A 24,747-nucleotide genomic window follows, 5' to 3' on the forward strand; every position below is an offset into this window, starting at 1 on the left:
TCACTATTGGCACATAGACTTATCTTGCTCAACTGGAAGAATCATGATTCACCTCTTTTAAGTCAGTGGATAACTGATGTTATATATTATCTGAAATTGGAAAAAATCAATTTCTGACTTAGACGATCTGTACAAAACATCTTCAAAACCCGGCAGGATCTAATCAATAACATTTTAGAATAACAATTTAAAGTGAGGAAGTGGATTCTTGTCCCTTTTTTATTCTATTTGTTTTTATTTTATTTTTATTTTTTTCCTACTATTAAATTTTATTCTGTTGGCCTAGCTCTCTTTGTCAGCGGTGGGGGTTGATTAGTTTCAAACCTAGTTTTGTAAAACTTGACTTGCTTGTATGGAATGTTACTTGATTTTAATAAATTTAGTAAAATTTTAAAAAAAAGAAGAGTGTTAGGAGTAATTTGTGACAGATGGGTATCAGCAAAAGAGAAAGGGAAGGTCTACAGGACAGTAGTGAGACCAGCTATGTTATATTGGTTGGAGACGGTGGCACTGACCAAAAAGCAAGAGACAAAGCTGGAGATGGCAGAGTTAAAGATGCTAAGATTTGCATTGGGTGTGAGGATGGACGGGATTAGAAATGAGTACATTAGTGGGTCAGCTCAGGTTGGAAAATTGGGAGACAAAGTCAGAGAGGCAAGATTATGTCGGATTGGACATGTGCAGAGGAGAGATGCTGGGTATATTGTGAAAAAGATGTTAAAGATAGAGCTGCCAGGAAAAAGGAAAAGAGGAAGGCCTAAGAGAAAGTTTATGGATGTGGTGAGAGAGGACATGCAGGTGATGGGTGTAACAGAGCAAGATGCAGAAGATAGGAACATATGGAAAAAGATGATCCACTCTGGCAACCCCTAACAGGAGCAGCCAAAAGAAGAAGGAGAAGTGATCAACAAAATCGCTAAAACAAAAACAATAAAAAATAATGCAGAATGCCAATTCCTGATAGTAACAATTTGCATTAGCCAATTCGAGTGAGGAAAGGAGCTTACACTAATGAATATTGGTGGAGTGTATAAGTTGAAGGAGCCGTTGAGGTTCACCCATGAAAGAAGTGAAAATCTTCTTGCACCTGAGATTGTCATGCAAGAGAAAATATCCTCCACTTCCCTATCTGGACACAGATGACAAATTTAAGAGCTAAAAGAGAGAGGACTGTCAATTCCCTTGCCATGGGTTTCAGTCAGGTACTGATAATTGGAAAAGTTTGCTGTTCTTAGTAAGAAGCTGCTTGCTAAATGTCCTTGTCCTTTGGTGTTGTACCCTTCCATTGTGAGGGAGCTGGGGTAGGGCACCTGGACAAGGAACATCTGTCACCAGGAGTTTCCAATTAGTGTACAATAAACCTTTTACAACACACTTACCTTATCTGATCCAAAGATACAGTTAAGTCAAGTCAAGTCAAGTTGGGGAGCATTTACTGGTACAATATGTTGCTATGCCCACCATGCGACGAAACAGCTCGGGATCCCAGTTGGCAAACCCCAAGTCCAGCACCACCCTCCGGAAACTCTGCCGATATTCACGTTTGCGTTCCATGTGAACCCTTAGTGCCAGGATGCGGTTGATGGTAGATTTCTTAGGCGTAAAACCAGACTGTTCCAGTCGCTGGTAAGTGAGCAAGTAATCACAGATCCTATTGAGGACGACTCTAGCAAGGACCTTACCCAGCACTGAGAGCAGTTATCCCCCTGTAGTTGTCGCAATCCAGGTGATCACCCTTCCCTTTTCAGAAAGGGACAACAAGCCTCGTTTTCCAGTCAGTTGGGATGATGCCAGTCTCCTAAATGGAAGCAAAGATTGCTTGCAATGTCAGGAGGACAGCCTTACCACCAGCCTGGAGAAGTTCACCCCAGATACCTCAGATCCCTGCAGCCTTTCCTCCCCTCATCTGGTTCACCACCTGTGCAATCTCAGTGAGATTGGGTGGTTCACAGCTAATTGGAGGATCAGCCTCAAGAATCGTGGACCCAGAGATATCCAACGTCCTAGCCAGAGGATCAGCTTTGAACAACTGCTCAAAGTAGCCAGCCCAGAGGTTCACAACTGCAGTGTTATCCGTAAGGACCATTCCATCAGCCGCTCTGTCTTTAACTTTCTGAGGAACAGATTCGGATGTGCGTAATGCTTCGATTCCTCTGTAACCAGGACGTGGGTCGCTAGACCACAGATGGTATGTCAGTTGCTCACAGATTCTTCTAACAAACGCCTCTTTATCTGCCCTCAGAGCCCTCGCAGCCGTCCTTCTCAGTTCCTGGTACAGACCAGAGTTGCCATTGAGCTGTGCACTGCGACTCCTCTCAATGATATCCAGCTCTACGAGATTAAACGCCTCCTTCTGGGAACACCGGTAACACCAATACAACCCTCAGCAACCTTCAGGGTCTTGTCACGGAAGGTCTCCCACATCATATTAGGATCGGCAGTTGCACCCTAATCCGCAAGTTCCTCGCACAAACTGCATGCAAACACGTTAGATACAGCCTGGTCTTGGAGTCTGCCCAAGTCCAGGCTCATTTTCCTAGTAGGTGGTAACCTACTGGACCGAAGCTGGATGCTAAGAGTAGCAACAACAAGTCTGTGGTCAGAATTCACAAACTGGGCACTTCCGTAGACCCTGCAGTTTTGCAAGAGTCTCCAGTGTCTGTCCACGAGGATGTGATCAATCTCCTTCACCGCACCACCAGTATTGGAGAACCAAGTCCAACCATGTGGCTCAGGGCACTGGAACCAGGATCCAGCGATTCGCAGCCCCTGACCTTTTCCAAAGTCAAGGAACATGGAGCCACTTTCACCATGGTCTCCAGACCCATGGGGACCGAGACAATCCTCATAACCAACCCTGTCAGTGCCATTGGCTGCATTGAAGTCACCCATGACCAGAGAAGTGTCACCTCATGGATATCTATCAACCACGAGCGAAGTTGCGAATAAAATATCTCACTTGCCAAGACATCACTCACCACGGTTGAAGCATACACTGAGACAACAAACAAGACACCCAGGGAGTGCCATAATCTTAGTCTCATAATACGCTCGTTGAAAGGAGTGACATTGTACACCATCGGAAGAAGCCAATCTGCTACAGCAACAGCTACTCCTCGAGTATGACAGCCATCAGAGCGACCAGACCAATAAAAGGTGTATCCACATACAAAGATCTGGCCAGTTCCCGATCTGCGCACCTCAGAGAGTGCCATCACTGAAATGCGGAGTTTATGCAGCTCCTCCAACAGCAGAGGAAGATGATCATCTTGCTGGAGAGACAAGACGTTCCATGTGCCAACTGGATGGGCCGCCTCAAATTGGGACCCAAGCTCTGCCGTGAAGAGGACGACGCCTCAGCACCACACCAGTTCCAATCCCCGACAGACCTAACCCCATTGGCTCTCCAACGGTTTCGACTCTTCTAGGGATGGGGCTCCTGAGGGCCTTCCACCATCCCCTTCATGATGTGAGCAACTTTCCTATTTGCGGTTGCAGCAGAGCTACTCCCACAGAGAGCAAAAAGGTGTCCTTTCTATTGTCTCGGAGCTGTGTGACTTTTTTTTACAGTGGCTGAAGTGCCAATCCTGCCACCAACCCCCATGATTTCCCTGCAAGTTGGAGGACTGCTTGCAGGACTGGATGCAGTTTAACTTCATACCCAGGACAAGTACAGTTAAGGTGGAGGAATTATGGGACTGAGTTGTGGGAGAGATTTACCGGTGGTATGACTTAAGGAAGTTATTCAGTCGAAGTTGAATTTGGTATAATATTTCTACTGACAGAGTTGGTTATCAAATTGAGTGAGGTCATTCATTGCACTGATTGATAACACTGGTCTACAAAAAAATATTTTTGTTTGCTTCTGGGAACTTCAGAGCATCTTTTTATTACGTTTTTTACACTGATTTCACATATGAAATCGGAATTAAACTAGCACATCAGGTTTTTGAAATATACATCATTGACGTTTTGACACTTTTGAATATCAATATAATATATCAACACGATATCTGGAGTTTGGACTATGTCCCACCAAAACTGTTTTGATGTGTTTATTCTGAAAACAAACCAGAAGATGATACCAGAGACACGTTATAGCATATCATGTCAATTTACCTCAGTATAAAAGTGAGGTCAGCGTGCCCAAAAATGTTGGAGGCACTCGCTTTTGCGCTTGTACTGCACATTCGTCTCTCTTTGCAAGAACCAACAGTAGTCACTCATCATGCTCGGAGTGAATTTTTCCCGATATCAGTTTTCCATCACCTTTATATCTTGATGAAATCTTTCCCCATACTCATCTCTGACATCGCTTAGATTTGGTGGAAAAAAGTCGAGATGAGAATGTAAAAAATGCATCTTCAGTGACATTCTGGCTCCCATAAGCTAATATCCATATTACTAAACGAGAATGGTAAACCGGATATGGACGCAGGGACCTGCCCGTGGACGCAGGAGACATAGTGCGCAGGCGCCACACAAAGCCCAGCCCGCCCCAGAGCAAAATGGGAGAGACTACGAACCGTCTGACATGCCGCAAGCAGGATAAAGCGAGGTCAGAAATAAAAGACAGAGTAGGAAACAAAGTAAAACGTCATAAAGAGGTTAAAGAACGGGGCCAAACACATGGAGAGCAGGTTACAGATGATGAAAACTGGAATGCAACAGCTTCAAAAAAATCTAGGCACTAAACACATGCACAGCAAGGGACAGAATATAAAGGCGGAAACAACGACAGTTAAACATCCACACCACACAGCGAAGGCAGACCCGGAAGGTGCAGGCGCCTACATCGCGCGTCGGAAGGCGCGGGAAAGTACGAAAGGCAAAGGTGCCTACACAGCATGGTGAAACCCGACATAATACGGAATGCGCAGGCGTTGCCGCCATATTGTGAGTGGCACTAATGCGTAGTGAGGGTGCAGGCGTCACCGCTATATTGTACATGGGACTACTGCTGAGTAAAGTTAGGAATAATGTGCTGCTTGGTGTGCCACACAAACCCCCCCACAGACTACGGAGTCCATGGAGACTATGAACGACATAACCACACAAACAACAGGAGTCAGCGCCCAACCCCAGTGTAAAACGGGATAGAATACGGAGTCGAGAAAGGTTCACAAATCAAACCCGACATAATACGCCACCCAAGAGTAAAACGGGACAGACTACGGAGTCCAGAAAGGGTCACAAATCAATTGGAGTACGGAAAGCGCCAGACAGTACGCAAACACACTACACATGCATAATCCATGCACCTCTAATAACCCGCAAGCAAAAACACGATATAGTACAGAAACCCCACAAATACGGACTCCACAACATATTTGAATCACATTACAGTGATACAATATTAACAGTGCAACCACACAAGACACAGGCACAACACCTGATGGGTAATAAGAATAAACAAACACTCCGTATTAAAGGTTCATCATCCTCACACGTGAAGACTAGACAGCATAAGTTAATCATCACATTACAGTCATACATTTTTAACAATTCAACCACAGAAAACGCTACGTGTTAACATTAAGTGCAATCCATTATCCATATTACTAACGCTAAACAAGGAAAAACTAATGGAGTTGCACTCACGCCTCCAAAACAATACACCAGATACCACTGTTAACGCAACGGGCTATATTATGTCCAAAGAATATTGATGTTGATCACATATATAACCAAGTCATTGCATTACTTCCTGGAGAAAGCCGCCTCTTTCTAAGTACTGACAAAATTGATTCTGAAGACGACATTGAACATCTTAATTTCCCTTTACAATATCTGAACACTATTAACCCAGCCGGATTGCTACAACACAATCTTGTCATGCTATTAAGAAACCTTAATACTAAACAGGGTTTATGCAACGGTACACATTTAGTCATCAACACCATGACAGACAATGTTATTAAAGCAAAAATACTTACAGGATCACATACTGACAATACTGTTTTAATTCCTAGAATTGACCTTACAAGTTCTGCCCTTGAATTGCCATTTACACTTGGGCGACGCCAATTTCCCAGTAAACCTGCATGTGCCATGACAATCAACAAATCCCAAGCACAGACCATGGACACAGTTGTCATATACCTCTCTGAGCACGTATTTGGACATTGACAACTTTATGTAGCCTTCTCATGTGTTCGGCATTCATCTGACATTAAACTTAAAGTTATAAATACTCCAATACCAAGGAAAAATCATTCAAGGACAACAAACCATCTTTACTACAAATATTGTATATAAAGAGATATTCCAATAAATCTTTGTGATTTACCATACAATGCGTTCTTTACTTCCTATCCACCGTCTGAAACTGCAGAGGCAAAACAGGCACGGGTTCAAACTGAACGAGTTCAACTGACGGATATACGCCTACAACGCGCGTCTCAAACCGCAGAAGCAGGGCAAGCACGGGTTCAAAACAACGCAAGCTCCTACAACGCGTGTCTGAAACTACGGCTGACCAGCGGGCATGGGTTCAAAACGCCGGGGGTAGGCGAGCGAAGCGAGCAGGGGGCAGAGCCCCCTTGTACTTTCAGCATATTCTCCACAAACTCAGCATTATTCTCTGCTCTATGACTGTCAAGAAAATTCTGGACAACCGGCATGAATGAGGGTGTTGATTCAGTTGGCTTCAGTTTCCTTTTGAATTCATTGTCAAGCATCAGTTCACATATTTCAGGGCCAACAAAAACACCTTCCTTAATTTTGGCTTCACTTTTCTTGAAACCAAACTTATTTCTTAAATGCTGAAACACATTGCCTTTACTGTCCAGTCACCCTAGTTGTCCAAGACCTGAAACATCATAACTAAAAAATGGGACGTGCTGGACAAAAACAGTTTTCAGATTTGGAGTCAGCAAGTGAAATTTGTTAAAGTACAGATGAAAGAATCCCAGTAGCAAAATGCTTGTTGACCAGTGTAATTTCATGACCTAAATAGATTGTACTTGTTTATCTGAACATGCATTTAAGCAGCTTCTTGCGTTTCAGTCAAGCAGATGGAGTTGTAAATCAGGAAGTTTTCCAAAAATTGGTTACTGCATGTAGACAGTGATACGAACTCCGCTTTATGGGAAATACAGTGTACAATGCACAGAGCTCACATTCACAGAAGCGGTTTTAGCAGCAGCTTGTTTTATGGGGGATCAGCATTTTTAGTGAAAAAATAAACCAGAGGATTTGTCTGAAAGAGGGGCACCATCTAGCTCAGAATGCCACACAATGTTTTTGGGTTATCAGTTTTGATTGAAGACATCTGCTCTGCATTTCACAATAAGACATGTTTTCTTTCAAGGGTGCTCTTTTATCCATCCATCCATCCATCCATCCATCCATCCATCCATCCATCCATCCATCCATCCATCCATTATCCAACCCGCTATATCCTAACTACAGGGTCACGGGGGTCCGCTGGAGCCAATCCCAGCCAACACAGGGTGTAAGGCAGGAAACAAACCCCAGCCCACCGCACACACACACACACACACACACACACACACCCACACACTAGGGACAATTTAGAATCGCCAATGCACCTAACCTGCATGCCTTTGGACTGTGTGAGGAAACCGGAGCACCCGGAGGAAACCACACACAGACACGGGGAGAACATACAAACTCCACGCAGGGAGGACCCGGGAAGCGAATATATTTTTAAAGTTTAAATATATTTTAGTAATAGGGAATACTTATGAGTCTAGTTGTGCTTATATTTCAGCATATAATAAGTCATTTACTAGAAAAGGATATCAGCATAGTGAGGAAGGAAAAATAAGATAGCATCACAAATCTGCAGATTGCTATTGGTGCTGTCAGCCAGCAGCCCCGTAGGGATAGTAAAGGTGCAGTTCAGTTTTGAAAAGCTGGAAAAACTTAGGGTTTAGTGCTGCTGACACCTCACAATTCCAGAGTCATAGGTTCAGTTCTTGACCTGGCCACTGCCTGTGTGCAGTCTATACATGTTCCTAAATTCATGTGGGTTTTCTCCTGGTAATCTGGTTTCCTCCCATATAACAAAGATTTACACAAATGTGTTGGTACCCCTTGTAAAAGAGGACAGTGTTTAATTAGATGAGAAATAAACAAAGAAAACATGCAGTAAATGAGGAGTAGTCTTTTCAGAGCGGAGTTCTCAATTAAACTGAAACAAGATGGCCAATTTCCAGATTATGAGTTCAAGTGTTAGGAAGGGGCGAGTCCAGGTGGATGGACATGGAAGTGACATCAGAGATGGAGTGGATGTCAGTCTTTCATTCTGAAGAAGGAGGAGATGAGAAGGCTTTAGCACATGGCGCCAACCTCTGGTTTGGTGGATAATTACCATCCGCATAAAAAAGAACCTATTGCTGATGAATATTGTACTTAACATCTTTAATCTGATATAATTAACTCTATGTATTCTATATATAACTAGGGGGCTTCACCCCCTGCTCGCTTCGCTCACCAACCCCCGTGTTTGGTTTTCCGGATACACACTTTTAAGATTTTTTTTCTTTGAATTGTTTCTATTTCATTAGTTTCACTTATATTTCAGAACTTCTGTAAAAACAATATTTGTAATCTTGCGAGTCCCAATATGCTGAATCTTTTTAATGAGGACAGGATAGGTTTCTCTGTTTGGAATTTCAGCACAGACAAAACGATCGACATCAGCAGTTAATACATTTTTTTTACAAAGTAAAAAAGTAAGTCGAGTTCTGCATTGGACTCCTGTCTGTAAAGTCGTGCTATTTTCCTCTCACAGTTCCAAAAGTACATGGGGTTACCAAGGTGATACCCCAGCTTTTATCTAGGTTTTTATACAAGGTCTAGACAGAACGTTTTTGACTTCTGGGGTAAATGTAGCTTTTTAAATAAGCAGACAGATAAATATATATACACTAACAAAGTAACCAATAAATGCGTGTGCGGTAAACTCCGTTTTTGAAATTCTCAAGATTCTTTATTTGTCACATGCGTAGTTACACAGGGCAACACACAGTGAAATGCATCCTGATCCCCTTATCAAAAACTGTGTAAAGTTAGAAGAATATCAGTTAAATTAACAAAAAGTCATAGATTGAAAGATAACAGTATAGTAGAACATAATAAATAAGTAAAATTATATGAATAAAGTAGAATTAAGTATTAAGGTGCAATAGTGTAGTAATTATTGTGCAAAACCAAAGTAAGACTGGTGCATAGTTAAATTAGGCAGTTTGTTTGTTTGCGCTACTGCGATCTTTACTTTTTTTTATATTCTCTAATTTTCCTACTTTCATATCCTTTAACTTTCTCCACGTGTGTATAGCGCCGTTTTTTTTTGTTTGTTTGTTTTTTTTTTGAGCCTTTCTAATTTCCCTGGTTTCATAGTCTCTAACCTGCTCTGCATGTGTTTAGCGCCAACGTTTGTAAACATCATTATGAAGTTCTACTTTGTCATTTTACTCATTGTCTTTTAATTCTGAGCCGTACAGTACAATACATAGAACAGAATAAATCCTCAATACAGTATAAAAATAAAAATTCTAGAAGTACGGAGTAGAATTTCACATTAGATGATATTACATAATATGATTTTGGATTTGTTTTAAGTCCTGGAGACCTCATTCATCAAGCTGCCTCCCCCATTTTGCCATTCCACATCTGAAATAGCGCTAATCCGATGAAAGGACCCCTCATTCCCACGTCCCCATTCATCAGGGATAACTTTACCTTAGGCAGGCAACCTACAATTTAAAGAGATTGTTATTTTCTTGTGAATTGTTACATATGCATCATTTTCACTTTTACTTTAAAAACTTTTGTAAAAACAATACTTGTTTCTTTATTTCCTAGCCCCGCACGAGGATACATCTCTTTGTTCCCAGACGTATAATACTGCTTGTGTTGTGAAGGGTGTTGAGGCTGAACATACGCTAACGATATGCCTTTGGATCATTTGCTGTCTTTTTGCTGCTTGCTAGCTGCCTCTTCTGCCTGTCGCATGTCGTTGTTTTAAGAGCTCTGAGCACACGATGCTTGCCTGCCAAAAGCAATCCAACAACTGCTAGCATAGAGGTCTGTTGACTTGTTTTAAATGATGGCTCACTGCCTAGTCTCACGTGACGTTGTAAAAGCAATACCTGTCTTTTATTTCTGGCCACGGGTGTCATGAATTTGTAATGCAGTACACTATCGTAGCCTTTCTTTTCCTTTGATAAGAATGGACAAGCAGACAGCGCGTGTCTTTTTCTTTCTCGTCTTTATTGAACAACAACTAACAAAATGTGCTAGGCATTACCAATCAAATCACTAGGTGTCAACCCACAATCAGACATTAATAGCTGAACTGAAATGCACACTTATATTGATATATAACAATTCCTCCCTTCTAAAAATCAGAAGTAATTAAATTATTCCCCACTTTTTTTTTCTGAAGAAATCAACGTTGACTTCTAACTATACATTTAATTTTCAATTAGTCTCTGTGGAGGCTTCCGTATGCGAATTGGGTAACATCTCTCTTCACAGGGTAATTTTTCTTGATTTGTTACAGCAGTGTTAACCTCTGCAGAAGGTGATGGAGATAATGCACATGGGCTCTGTACTTGTGCTGTTTGAGGAGATGGTAAGTGCTCTGGACAGTTGATAGAAGCAACAGCAGGGGAGTCAACAGGCAGTGTGGGTATCTCTTCAGCTCTAACCAACCCTGATTTTCTCAACTGGTCAACATGACGTCACCATATAACACCTTGAGTAACCTCTACCTTATAGGACAAGGGACCAGTTTGCTCTTTGACTATTGCAGGAACCCATTTCTGGTCTCCTCTGTAGCTCCTGGCAAGAACTGATTGTCCAATGGCAAAGCTACGTGTAACCTTGTCAGTTGCTTTATGGCCTTGTTTGATTTGTCTGTCTTGCACAGTCTGCTTGAGATTTGGTTGCAGCAGGTCTAATCTAGAGCGAAGATGACGCCCCAAAAACAACATAGCTGGAGTCTGGTTAGTTGTAGCATGGATGGAATTCCGATATGCAAATAAGAAATTGGCCAATTTGTGCTGAAGGGTCAGCTTCTCATTTGTCATTGCTCGAAGAGCTCGTTTCAAACTTTGCACAAACCTCTCTGCCAGGCCATTTGTGGCTGGATGCCATGGGACAGATGTGATGTGCCCTATCTATCTATGCCATTTCTGCGGAGGAATACCTGGAAATCTGTTGCTGTGAACTGGGTTCCGTTGTCACTCACTAGTTGTTGTAGAGCTCCAGTTCTAACCCAGAGGGCCTGGAACCCCTACAGATTTTATTTTTTTCTCCAGCCTTCTGGAGTTTTTTTTTGTTTTTTCTGTCCACCCTGGCCATCGGACCTTACTCCTTTCTATGTTAACTAATGTTGTCTTATTTTAATTTCTTATTTTGTCTTTTATTTTTCTTCTCTTCATTATGTAAAGCACTTTGAGCTACTTTTTGTATGAAAATGTGCTATATAAATAAATGTTGTTGTTATTGTAACAAATAAATCTCTCAGTACTTCAATGGTGTGAGAAGAAGTGGTGGAGCTCATAGTGAAAACCTCTGGCCATTTAGAGCATGCGTCGACTACCACCAGGAAGGTTGTCCCCATGAATGGTCCTGCAAAGTCGATATGCAGCCGGCGCCAAGGTCATGTAGGCCATTCCCATGGGTGAAGTGGTGCACGTTCTGGCTCATTCTGAACCATCTGGCATCCACTACATTGCTGCGATATTTTCTCGATGTCTTCATCAATGCCTGGCCACCACACAAAACTTCTGGCAAGTGCCTTCATTTTCACCACACCTAGATGGCCCTTGTGAAGCTCTTCTAATACTCTGTGTCTTAGTTTAGTGGGTACAATGGTTCTTAACCCCCACATCACACATCCAGCATTTAAGGCAATTTCATCACGTCTCGAGTATTCTGCAGCCAACAGGGATTTGTGCTGGGCTGTCCAACCATTCAGTGTAGTAGCATACACCTGAGACAGGATCTTGTCATGTTTTATTTCCGTTTTTACCATGTCTGCCGTGATGGGCAGACTTTCAATCTGGCTGATGGAGATCATATCTATTGTTTCCTCATCTCCAAACTCATCTTTTTCAGCCTCCAGTGGCAGTCATGACAATCCATCTGCATTTGCATGGCAGGCTGTACGTTTGTACTCAATCTTGTACCTGTGTCCACCTAAAAACAAAGACCAGTGCTGCATTCGGGCAGCAGCTGTGGCAGGAACTCCTTTCTGCGGGCTGAAAATTGAGGTTAGCGGTTGGTGGTCTGTGACAAGGGTGAATTCCCTACCAAAAAGATACTGGTTGAACCTTTTTACACCCCACACTAGACTCAATGCCTCCCTATCTATTTGGGCATAATTCTTCTCAGCTGCAGACAATGAGCGTGATGTAAAAGCTATAGGCCTCTCACTGCCATCTTCCATAACATGAGACATCACTGCTCCGATGCCGTATGGAGAAGCATCACAAGCCAGCTTGATTGGAAGGGATGAATTAAAGTGGGTGAGGACTATGTCAGATGTCACCAGTTTCTTTGCTTCTTGAAATGAATGTTCACATTCTTTGGACCATTTCCACTGTTTGCCAGCTGGCAATAGCTCATTGAGTGGATGTAGCACAGTTGACAGGTTTGGAAGAAACTTATTATAATAATTCACAAACCCCAGGAAGGATCTTAGCTGTGAAACATTTTGTGGTTGCGGTGCCGTCAATACAGCCTGAATCTTGTCCTGACATTTGTGCAAACCTTGGGCATCTATAGTGTGCCCGCAATACCTGACACTGGGCTTCAGGAACTCGCATTTGCCTCGCCTGGCTCTTAGTCCATACTCTTCTAACCTTTTCAGGATCTTTTTGAGGTTTTCTAAATGCTCTTCATCTGTCGCTCCAGTGACAATAATGTCGTCTAGATAGCACTGGACACCTGGCACTGACTGAAGGATCTGATCCATTGCTCTTTGCCAAATAGCTGAGGCAGAGGCTACCCCAAACACCAGCCTGTTGTAACGATAAAGACCCTTTATTGTATTAATGGTCAGGAACACCCTAGAGTCTTCCTCTACTTCCATCTGGAGGTATGCATCTGCTAAATCTAACTTTGAAAAACGTTGCCCACCCGACAAACTGGCAAAAATGTCCTCAATTCTTGGCAGAGGATACTGTTCAGCCTGCAGCACAGGATTAATGGAGACCTTAAAGTCCTCGCAGAGCCTGACTGTACCATTTCTCTTTACTATTGGGACAAATGGGATTGCCCAAGGACTCCAGTCTACTTTAGAAAGTATGCCATCTGCCTCCAACCTATCCAATTCCTTTTCAACCAGGGGTCGGATGGCATAGGGTACTGGACGTGCCTTGTGGAACCGTGGGGTCACACCACTCTTAAGTACAATTTTAGCTCTAATGTGCTGAAGTGTCCCAATGCCACTCTTAAATACAGGGGCGGCATTTCTTAGTATCAGCTCTAGGTTCTTTTCTGTAGTCTGTTGCACAACAGGCAAAGCACGAAGGCTTTTAATCTGTCTCCAGTCAACTCCCAGCTTTCTTAACCACTCACGGCCCCATAATGGTGCACCTCCATTTTGTATTATGTGTAAATCAAGTACCTCTTTCCTTCCATTATACTCTACTGCCACATGCAGCACTCCAATAGGCATAACCTTTTCACCTGTGTATGTTCTGAGAAGAACAGAAGAGGGGTTCAGCTTTTCCTTCTTGAAAAACACCTTGCAATCTTTCAGTGACATAACTGAAACAGCTGAGCCTGTGTCCAATTCCATTTTTATCACCTGGCCATCTATCTTGAGGGTGAACCAGATTGCCTGCTTTTCTTTTCCACTAAGACTAAATAATTCCAGACTGGCTAATGTATCTTCACTATCAATGTCAGAGACTTCTGCAACATTATGCACATTTTTCTTTTCGCTTTGATGCATTTTGTGTTCCACACTACACTTTGCCTTTCCACTACGACAAACTCTTTGAATATGGCCCGTTTTGTGACACTGCCTGCACTCTTCATTTTTAAATCGGCACTGTGAGGGAAGATGGGACTCGCGTCCACAGCAATAGCAGGGCCTTTTATGTATTTTGTTTATCTTGGCTGCCGCCATTTTATTCACGCTGCACGTATTCATTCCTCTTTGTAGTTCAAGTGCATCTTTAGCTGCAGTTTCCATTGAAATAGCAATTTCTACTGCCCGTTTAGACAGACAGACAGACAGACAGACAGACAGACAGACAGACAGACAGACAGACAGACAGACAGACAGACAGACAGACAGATAGATAGATAGATAGATAGATAGATAGATAGATAGATAGATAGATAGATAGATAGATAGATAGATAGATAGATAGATAGATAGATAGATACTAAATGTCAAATCTGCCTCAGTTAACAGCCTCTTCTGGATTCCCTCTTGAAGGATTCCACAAACCAAACGATCACACAATGCATCGTTTAGCCCGTCACCAAACTGACAATATTCAGATAACTTTTTCAGTTCTGCCACATAAGCCGCAATTGTCTCTCCCTCGTTCTGATTACGCTTATGGAATCTGAAACGTTCCGTAATCAGTAATGGCTTTGGTGACAAATGATCCCGCATTATATGGACTAAGTCGTTAAAACTTTTCCCAGCGGGTCTGTCTGGGGCAGTTAAACTACGGAGGAGGCCATAAGCTTTCCCTCCCATGGCACTCAGTAGCGCAGGAACATATTTTTCAGCTGGAATATCATTTGCAGCGAAATACTGTTGCAGCCTTTCAACATACATGCTCCAATCTTCCGTGGAACTATCAAAAACATCTATCTTCCCGATGTACGACATGTTTGCAACTTATCGTACTCACATTGCACTATCGCGTCGGGCCCTTGCTTTTCTGTTTACTCGGTGCGGTTCTCAATGCAGTTATTTAGTGTCACAGTGTTCAAAATTAACTTCTTGATCTCGTCGCCACTGTCATGTATTTGTAATGCAGTACAATATTGTAGCCTTTCTTTTCCTTTGATAAGAATGGACAAGCAGACAGCGCGTGTCTTTTTCTTTCTCATCTTTATTGAACAACAACTAACAAAATGTACTAGGCATTACCAATCAAATCACTAGATGTCAACCCACAATCAGACATTAATAGCTGAACTGAAATGCACAATTATACTGATATATAACCACGGGCGTGGTTGAATTCTTCTTGCAGGATGTATAACGCTGCTTGCGATCGGTTGGGGTAGCTGTCCACATGTGTATAGCGCCGTTTTTTTGTTTTTTTTTTGAGCCTTTCTAATTTCCCTGGTTTCATAGTCTCTAACCTGCTCTGCATGTGTTTAGCGTCAACATTTGTAAACGTCTTTATGAAGTTCCATTTTCTTTTACTCATTGTCTTTTAATTCTGAGCCGGATTGGACGTGTTTTTTTCAATTCCACTTGTTCCGGGCTGATAATTACTTTCCTTATTTTCTGAATTTGCAACTCAATTAATCTTTTTTGCTCTTTTTTCTGTCCAACGCATTTGAGTCTCTTTTCTCAATCCACTTGCAGAGCCACAGCACCATACGTCACCGCAGTTTCAGACCCTTAGTTGTAGACCCGTAGTTTTAGACCCGGAAGTGGCGTCACCTTCATTTCAGGACTGACTTCGTAAAATTACTTTTGGAAGGTTTCGGCAGGTCGCGGCAAAGCCCGGAAAGTAACGTCGGGTCAAAGATCCATTTAGAAACCAAATAATAGGTATCATTGTGAAGTTCAGAGGGTTTCTGCCATCACGTCGTGTCATACATCAAACTAAACAATACGGATCGTTTCTGTGAAATACACTATTAACATTTACGTTGTGTTCGGGTCTGTGGGAACCATTTAACATGTCGACAAAATTAAAATCATCAAGATCTGTACATTCATGAAACGAACTATACAATATAATTATAATGTTTACACCACGTTAGAGTTTAGTAAAACGTCACTAATAAAAGTGATTACGTTTTTTAAAATGTACTATGCATGTGTGCAATATTGTTCTAAACCAATTTAGAATAAACATTTAAGCCAATCTAATATTTTTAAACATGTATGCGAAGAAAACGGCAATACATATTCTACACTGAATTATGCAATATATTAATTGCCTTATATAGAACTGCTCTAGTTTTTGTCACTTATTATTATAAACAATGGGCCATCAAAAGAAAAAAATAAAAATAATTAGAACACAATTTACAGTATTTATATAGCACAATGCCCAAAATTCAAAAAGAACAACAGGACCTATATAACATTGGCTACAAATAATATCTTCACTAAATAAAGATAAATACAGGATATACAAAAAATTCAAATAGAATAAAAGACAATAATGCAGACTAAAATACAACATATAATACTACAAAAAAATCTCGAGCAAATAACATAAATTGTGATAAAAATTCAAACCCTGAGTACCTGGACAGATAGAGGGGGTAAACTAAAAGGAGGGGCAGAATGTCAGGTCTGTTTAATGTCATCCTAAACAAATGAGTTAAAAACAAATGAATGGAGTCAGCTGATATCAGTAATGTTGGGAGGTTATTCCACAGTCAGGGCGCTATATACAGCTGAAGGCCCTGCTGTCACCCACAGAGTGCCAGTTAGTGTGGGCACAGAATGAGAGGACCTTAGTCGGCAGGTCAATAACAGAATTTGATATTTAGTCCTGTAAGACACAGGGAGCAGTGAAGGTGCAGCAGGATGGCTGTGATGTGCTCGCTGTTGTTGGTTTGTGTCAGGACTCTTGCAGTTGAGTTTTGAATCAGCTGGAGCTGTGATATAAGCTTATATTATTATAAAATTAAGATAACTTAATTATTATATTATAAATTAAGGCATGAGGGTTTCCCTGGACATGACATAAGCTACATAGGGTCTGACAATGGGTCTAAGGATTTCATTCCGATACCTAATGGCAATCAAGATGCTGTTGTCTAGCTGTAGAGGTCTGTGTGTCCCTCCATGGATATGCCTCCCCAGACCATCACTGACCCACCACCAAACCGGTCATGCTGAACGATGTTACAGGCAGCATAACGTTCTCCACGGCTTCTCCAGACCATTTCACGTCTGTCACATGTGCTTAGGGTGAACCTGCCCTCATCTGTGAAAAGCACAGGGTGCCCATCAGTGGTGGACCTGCCAATTTTGGTATTCTATGGCAAATGCCTATCAAGCTCCACAGGGCCCACTAAAGGACATCGGGCCCTCAGGCTACCCTCATGAAGTCTGTTTCTTTTTGTCAGAGGTCAGAGACATTCACACCAGTGGCCTGCCTGCTGGAGGTCATTTTGTATGTTCTGGCAGTGCTCATCCTGTTCCTCCAGACCTGCTGATGGGTTAAGGACCTTCTCAGGGTTTGATTCGTCCAGCTCTCCTAGAGTAACTGCCTGTCTCTTGGAATCTCCTCAATGCCCTTGAGACTGTGCTGGGAGACGCAGCAAACCTTCTGGCAATGGCACCTATTGATGTTCTATCCTGGAGAAATTGGACTACCTATGTAACCTCTGTAGGGTTCAGGTATCGCCTCAGTAGTGACACTGACCGTAGACAAATGCAAAACGAGTAACAAAACAGATGAGGAGGGAAAAGTGTCAGTGGGCTCCCTCCACCTGTTAAACCATTCACTCCTGTTTTGGGGGTCGTCTCATTGTTGCCTACCCCTCTAGTGTACCAAAGCAGCTGAAACTAATGAACAAGCCCCTCTGCTACTTAACTGACCAGATCAATAGCCCACAAGTTTCATTGGCTTGATGCTATACTCTCATTAAAAAGTGTTCCTTTAATTTTTTGAGCAGTATATTTTCATGTAATATTGTGGTTTTATAAGTCACTACACACATTACTGAAATACACTGAATGATAATTTTGGATATCCCCTCCCACTTCACAAATGCAGTAGTTTACAAACATCATATTTTAATTTTTCTTTGAGAAGCATGAAAAATAATTGAGTTGAATCTTAACTTATGATTACATTTTTGCTACATATATACTATTGAGGGACTTTTTTTTTTTAATCAGATGGTTACTTTATTTTAACAAACAATGTATAAAAAATAAAAAATAACCTGTTTACTCTTTACTCTCAGATCACATTCTATTTGTTTATCAAGCAGAACTGAATATTTTAATTTTCTACATAATACTGTAATAACTGTACAGTTCAGCAGGCTAAAATAACACAGTGAGACACACAAACACACTCTCCATGGATACATACTACAGGTACCGTCATTGGTTTTCCTGTGGATTGGACTGTTGAATCGACACAATGGCTGTACATGCTGGGGTCTTTGGCACATGTCGTCTCAGTAGTATGCGAGGTGTCACCAGTGGTTTACCCTGCTCCTCAAGAAGGCCCTGTCTTCTGCTTTCTGTTCCAGTCTCAGTTCAAGGTTGTCGAGATGACAAAAGTATTTTTTTCTGAGATGTTCAATATGTTGAAAAAATTGCCTGTGTTCATCATCCAGCGTAATGTTTTGTCTAAATTCTACACTCCTCTTTTTGTAGCATTATAGTCCATTATCATTTCTGGCCATGGCATCTCCTATCCCAGTGTAGATCACATTGTTCACCAAGGATGTGTTATTTGTTTAGACAAAACTTTAATGTTTTCACTGGCCTATTCCTTGTGGCCAGCAGTTGAGATGGGAGCTCTGGCTTATTTTTCATTATTGTGCTAAGCATTGTTCCCTTCCTCTTGAGGAGCTCCTGTCCCAGTTTGTGTAAAAGTTATTCCATATGGTGTTGTGGCCATGCAGCTTATGTGATGTCCAGGGTAACCCTCATGCCTTAATTTCTCACAGCAGTTCCTCCATCTGACTTCCCTTTGTTAATGAAATGACATCCTCTGCTCTTCTATATCCCTATGCTTCCCCTTGAGCATGTTATTCATAGCTTTGGACTGGCTTATCATTTTTATGCAGATGATACTTAGATCTATTTCAGTGTTAAAAGTGACACTTCATCACAGCTTTCTCAGCTCACAACTTGCCTCAGTGAAATTAAAGTAAAATTAAAACCTGAACAGAGCAAAACTCTTTAAAATGAAATTGCAACATAACTGAACTCCTGCAAAGTGGTGCTAAAGTGCAACTTAAGAAAACAAGCTCCTCTTCAACCATTCTTGGTGATGATCTCATCAGACCTTCTTTTACTGCAAAGAATCTCGGTGTCACTTTGATTCCTCCTTTTCTTATTTCACCCATGTAAACCATATTAAGAAACTTTCTTACTTCCACCTGTGTCACATTTCTTATGTTTGCTCATTCCTCTCCTTTTCTAATGCTGAGAAAGTTGTCCCTGCTTTTATCACATCCTGCATTGATTATTGTAAGTCACTACTACTTTACTGCTCCCTGTGTCTTAGAGGACTGAATATCAAATTCTATTATTGACCTGCCCACTAAGGTCCTCTGATTTTGTGCCCCCCACTTACTTGCACTCTGTAGGTGACATAAGGGCCTTCAGCTGTATATTGCGTCCTGACTGTGGAATGACCTCCCAAAATTAATGACATCAGCTGACTCCATTCATTTGTTTTAACTTATTTGTTTAAGATGACATTAAACAGACCTGACATTCTGCCCCTTCTTTCAGTTTATCCCCTCTATCTGTCCAGGTACTCAGGGTTTGAATTTTTATCACAATTTATGTTATTTGCTCAAGATTTTTTTATAGTATTATATGTTGTATTTTAGTCTGCATTATTGTCTTTTATTCTATTTGAATGTTTTGTATATCCTGTATTTATCTTTATTTAGTGAAGATATTATTTGTGGCCAATGTTATATAGGTCCTGTTGTTCTTTTTGAATTTTGGGCAGGGTGCTATATAAATAAATTGTGTTCTTATTAGTATTTTTATTTTTTTTCTTTTGATGGCCCATTGTTTATAATAATAAGTGACAAAAACTAGAGCAGTTCTATATAAGGCAATTAATATATTGTATAATTCAGTGTAGAATATGTATTGCCATTTTCTTCACATACATGTTTAAAAATACAGTAATCCCTCACCTATCGCGGGGGTTACGTTCCAGAGCCCCCCGCGATAGGTGAAAATCTGCGAAGTAGCGACCTATATTTATTTTATTATTTATACATATTTTAAGGCTTTATAAAACCTTCCCACACTCTTATAAACCTGTCTCACTCTCTTGTTAACCTTTCCCACGCTCTTATAAACACTTCCTATGCTCTTAAACACTTTCTACATTCTTAAACACCTCAGACCAACACTGCACACTGCACGCAGCGATCAGACGTCAATGTGTCTGCATTCGCTTTGTGAAGGGGGGCAGCTGAACTCACGCTGAGCAGAAATGGACTTTGTGCTGCTTCTGCCAAAATGCCTGCTTGTCGCTCTGCGCGTTCGGAAGGAGGAGGAGGAGTGTGTGTGTGTGTGTGTGGGTGTGTGAGAGCTGAACGCACCTTCGCTCAAACCCCCCCTCCCCGGAAGCGCAGTACGCTCCTGCCACTTCGCATTGTCAAGGGGGTGGGGAGCTGAATGAACGCTAAGGAGAAGTGGACTTTGTGCTGGCTTTGTGCTGCTTGTCGCTCTGTGTGTCAATAATTTAAAAGCCTGTACATCACCAATTTTCCTGTCTCACTGTCTTGTCTTGCTTGAAGTTAAAATGTTTTATAATAGTGAGATGTGACTCATATCCTTAGCCCGACATCCACATATCATATGTGTTAACAAAGTGTGTTTTATAAGTTTACATGTGTTTAAAGCATGTGGGATGGGTATTTTAAGGCTTAAACTATAAAAATGTTTATTTATATGGTCTTTCTATATCGCGGATTTTCTCCTGTTGCTAATGGGTCTGGAACATAACTTCCGCGATAGGCGGGCAATCACTTGTATTTAAAAACCCGCAAAGTCGTGAATCCGCGAAAAGTGAACCGCGAAGTAGCGAGGGATTACTGTATTAGATTGGCTTAAATGTTTATTCTAAATTGGTTTAGAACAATATTGCACAAATGCATAGTACATTTTAAAAAACGTAATCACTTTTATTAACGTTTTACTAAACTCTAACGTGGTGTAAACATTATAATTATATTGTATAGTTCGTTTCATGAATGTAAACGAAAAACTATTTTCAATTAACACAGATCTTGATGATTTTAATTTTGTCGACATGTTAAATGGTTCCCACAGACCCGAACACAACGTAAATGTTAATAGTGTATTTCACAGAAACGATCCGTATTGTTTAGTTTGATGTATGACACGACGTGATGGCAGAAACCCTCTGAACTTCACAATGATGCGTATTATTTGGTTTCTAAATGGATCTTTGACCCGATGTTACTTTCCGGGGTTTTGCCAAGACCTGCTGAAACCTTCCAAAAGTAATTTCACGAAGTCAGTCCTGAAACGACGGAGACGTCACTTCCGGGTCTGTAACTGCGGGTCTACGACTGCAGGTCTGAAACTGCGGTGACGTATGGTGCTGTGGCTCTGCAGGTGGATAGTATTGCACGCCCGATTGGACGTGCTTTTTTTTCCATTTCACTTGTTCCGGGCTGATCATTACGTTCCTTATTGTCTAAATTTGCACCTAGATTATTGTTTTTCTTTTTACCATTTTTTTCTCTCCATCGCTTTTGGGTCTCTGTTCTCCGCGCTTTTATTTCTTCTTCGTTTAATCGTCAACGTTTTATTTCTACCCTATTCATTTCATTTCTACCGTATTGAACTTATACACTTTATATGCACTGAGAGCCCTGGAGCTGTGTGTGCTGCATGACTGCCTTTACACTACTGATTTGTTTTTTTTTGATATTGCTTGTAAGTAGGGTGTGTCTTGCAAGACTCTCGTTCTATGTTCCCGTAAGACGCACCGTGGCAGGTCTCTTTCGTCTCGCGGGTCTTTAAATTATCTTTCGAGAAACATCACGTATTGTAGACTATCAGGACAGGGGACAGGATTTCTTTTTATAATAGAGAGACATGGACAAATTTGTTGGTGCTCCTCGACGAAACACAGAGAAACAAGAAGACGAAACAAGAAGAACCCACAATTGTCTGTGAAATAACCTAAAACTGACAGAAGTGACTTCAGAATAGTCTTATATTTTGTTCTTAGCCATTCTTGTGTACATTTAGCTGTGTCTTTCAGGTCTTTTGGAGCATCCATGACCTGTGACTGAGACAGAGTTTTCTGACATTGGCAGTACATTTCACTCCAGAATGTCTTGATAGTCTTAAGATTTCATTGTTCACAGCACAGACTCAAGGCACCCTCTGCCACATGCAGCAAAGCAGCACCAATTAGGTGTAGTGTTCTTTTCTTTGAAAGTTTTAGATTTTTCATCTCTGGACATAGACTTGTCTCATCTGTCCCAAGGACATTCTCTTAGAAGCATTGTGGCTTGTCAATAGGCATTTTAGTAAATTACAGTCTGGCTTTTTTGTTTTTCTTTCAACACTGGAGTCCTCCTGGGTCTTCATTCATTGGTCCCACTGTCACTCAAAGGTCAACGGATGGTGCAATCAGAAACTGATGGATCTTGACCTAGAGATTCAGATTGCACCTCTTTGAAAGTTGTCCTTGGCTTTTTGTGTACAATTCTCACTATCCTTCTGCCTATTTGATGGGTTGATTTTCCTCTTGAAGCTGCATCCAGAGAGGTTGGCTACAGTCCCATAGACTTTAAACTTCTTAATAATATTTGCAACTGTTGTCACAGGAGCATCAAGCTGCTTAGAGGTGGTCTTCTAGCTTTTGCCTTTAACATGCTTGTCCAGAATTCTCTTTCAGATCTCTTCAAGCAACTCCCTCCTTTGCTTTCTCTGGTACATGCTCAGTGTGGGACACACAATGACACCATACAGCACAGTGATGTCTTTTCTCCATTTTAATATGCTGAATGCAGGATTGGAGACATGTGTCATACTAATTAAGGTAAATAACTAGTTCGAACAATCACTCAAATCCAATTATTTATCTTTTCTAGGGGTTCCAACAAATGTGTCAATGCCATTTTAGGATCTGTAGAATAATCTATACTTTACCTCTTTTCACACTTGCTTTACTTTACTTGATGACATATTAAAGGCATGCAGATAAACATGGGACAATTGTTTTCATCACTTTTCAGGACACATACAAAACGTTTTCAAGTAGCTGTAAGGGTACCAACAAATTTGTCCATGTCTGCCATGCACATGTTTAACATGTGACACTGGCTTTAGACAAACTTTTATCTCTGAAATTTTCGGGGGTGGGTGAATATCGGATGGTTCTGGCCAGTACCGGAAATGCACCCAATAAAAAGCTTCTTTCTACCTTCTTTCCAAAGCTTTCCAATTCCATCATCAATCCTATTTACCTAGTATGTTCAAAATAATATTTAACCAGGTAATGTGAAGTCACCAGTACTGTGTATTAATAATTCTCTGAACAAATTTCTGCCAGTTCTCCATTTAGTTTGCACTTGATTAGGATGAAAACATACTGCTGTTTCTTTAAAAAAACTAAGACTTTATTTGTGAAATTAAGTCAGGTAGCTCTTCTCTGAACATTTCCTTCTTTTATTCTGTTGTTCTAGTGACATGAATACCAAAAGAGTGTGTGGGTTTGAAGCCATCACCTCACAAACTGAAACACATAGTGTAATCTCTATATCTCATCTTTCTGAGCATGTTGACGAGACCATTACGACACTCAAATCATTGACATAGTTTCAATTGCCTTTGTGAAGACCGTCCTGTATAAATACCATGTATCCTCAAATTTCAAATATTACACTACCTTGTAATAACAGTGACTTTCCACATTCAATATCTCATAATTCTCAGTTCTGTCCCAACCATCTGAGTTGATTCAGCTGTCATTAGGTCAATTTATTTGTTAATTGTGTTAAATAGACTAGTAGTTTTACTCCTACCTATTTATTCAAAAGTATATCCATTGTCATGCATGTATACTTGGGGACCACCCAGAAAACGCAGGTAAGCCGATTAGTACCACCCCTAGGCAAGAGGTCTGTTGCTAACAGTATCTGCAGCCTTCCACAGTACTGAACTGTTGCCGGGATACAGTGCCTAACCCTGCCCCTGCCTGGGGCTCTATGTCCCACCCCTTCTTGTCCCAGGCTGATAATAGCAGGAGTCAGGATGGAAAAGAGAATCTTTAGACCTGAACCAGCAGAGATGGTGTTCTCTGAAGCCTAAATCATGAGTGTGAGCATTTTTGTTATCAGAAAGAAGAAATTACATTTCTATAGCACTTTCATAATAAATGGAGAGCCACTTCAACCATCACCAGTGTGCAACATCCACCTGGATTATGCAATGGCAGCCATTTTTGCACCAGTACATATTAGCTATTTGGTGATGAACTGGTGCGAGAGACAGTTTGCAAGTTAGGAACAGGGAACAATTAGGGGGTCGAAATGACCAGGCTGTGGTCAGGACAGTGTAGGTCAATTTACTATTTATGAACGATGTCCAGGGATTTTTTTATGACCACAGAGAGTCAGGACCTTGATGTTACATCACATCTGAAGAATGGCTCAATTTTTACAGCACATTGTATGAAATAAAACTTATAACCTGATCAGCCACATATAAATTTGACTACATTTGGAAGGAAGTGATACACATTAAATATTTATTTTGCACTTTGTTTCTACTAAAAATACTGTTTATTTTTAATTACTTCCTTTTTGTACACCAAATAACAGATCATCTGTGACCTCGGA

Source organism: Erpetoichthys calabaricus, chromosome 10 (genome assembly GCF_900747795.2).
Source record: "Erpetoichthys calabaricus chromosome 10, fErpCal1.3, whole genome shotgun sequence".
Lineage (NCBI taxonomy): Eukaryota > Metazoa > Chordata > Cladistia > Polypteriformes > Polypteridae > Erpetoichthys > Erpetoichthys calabaricus.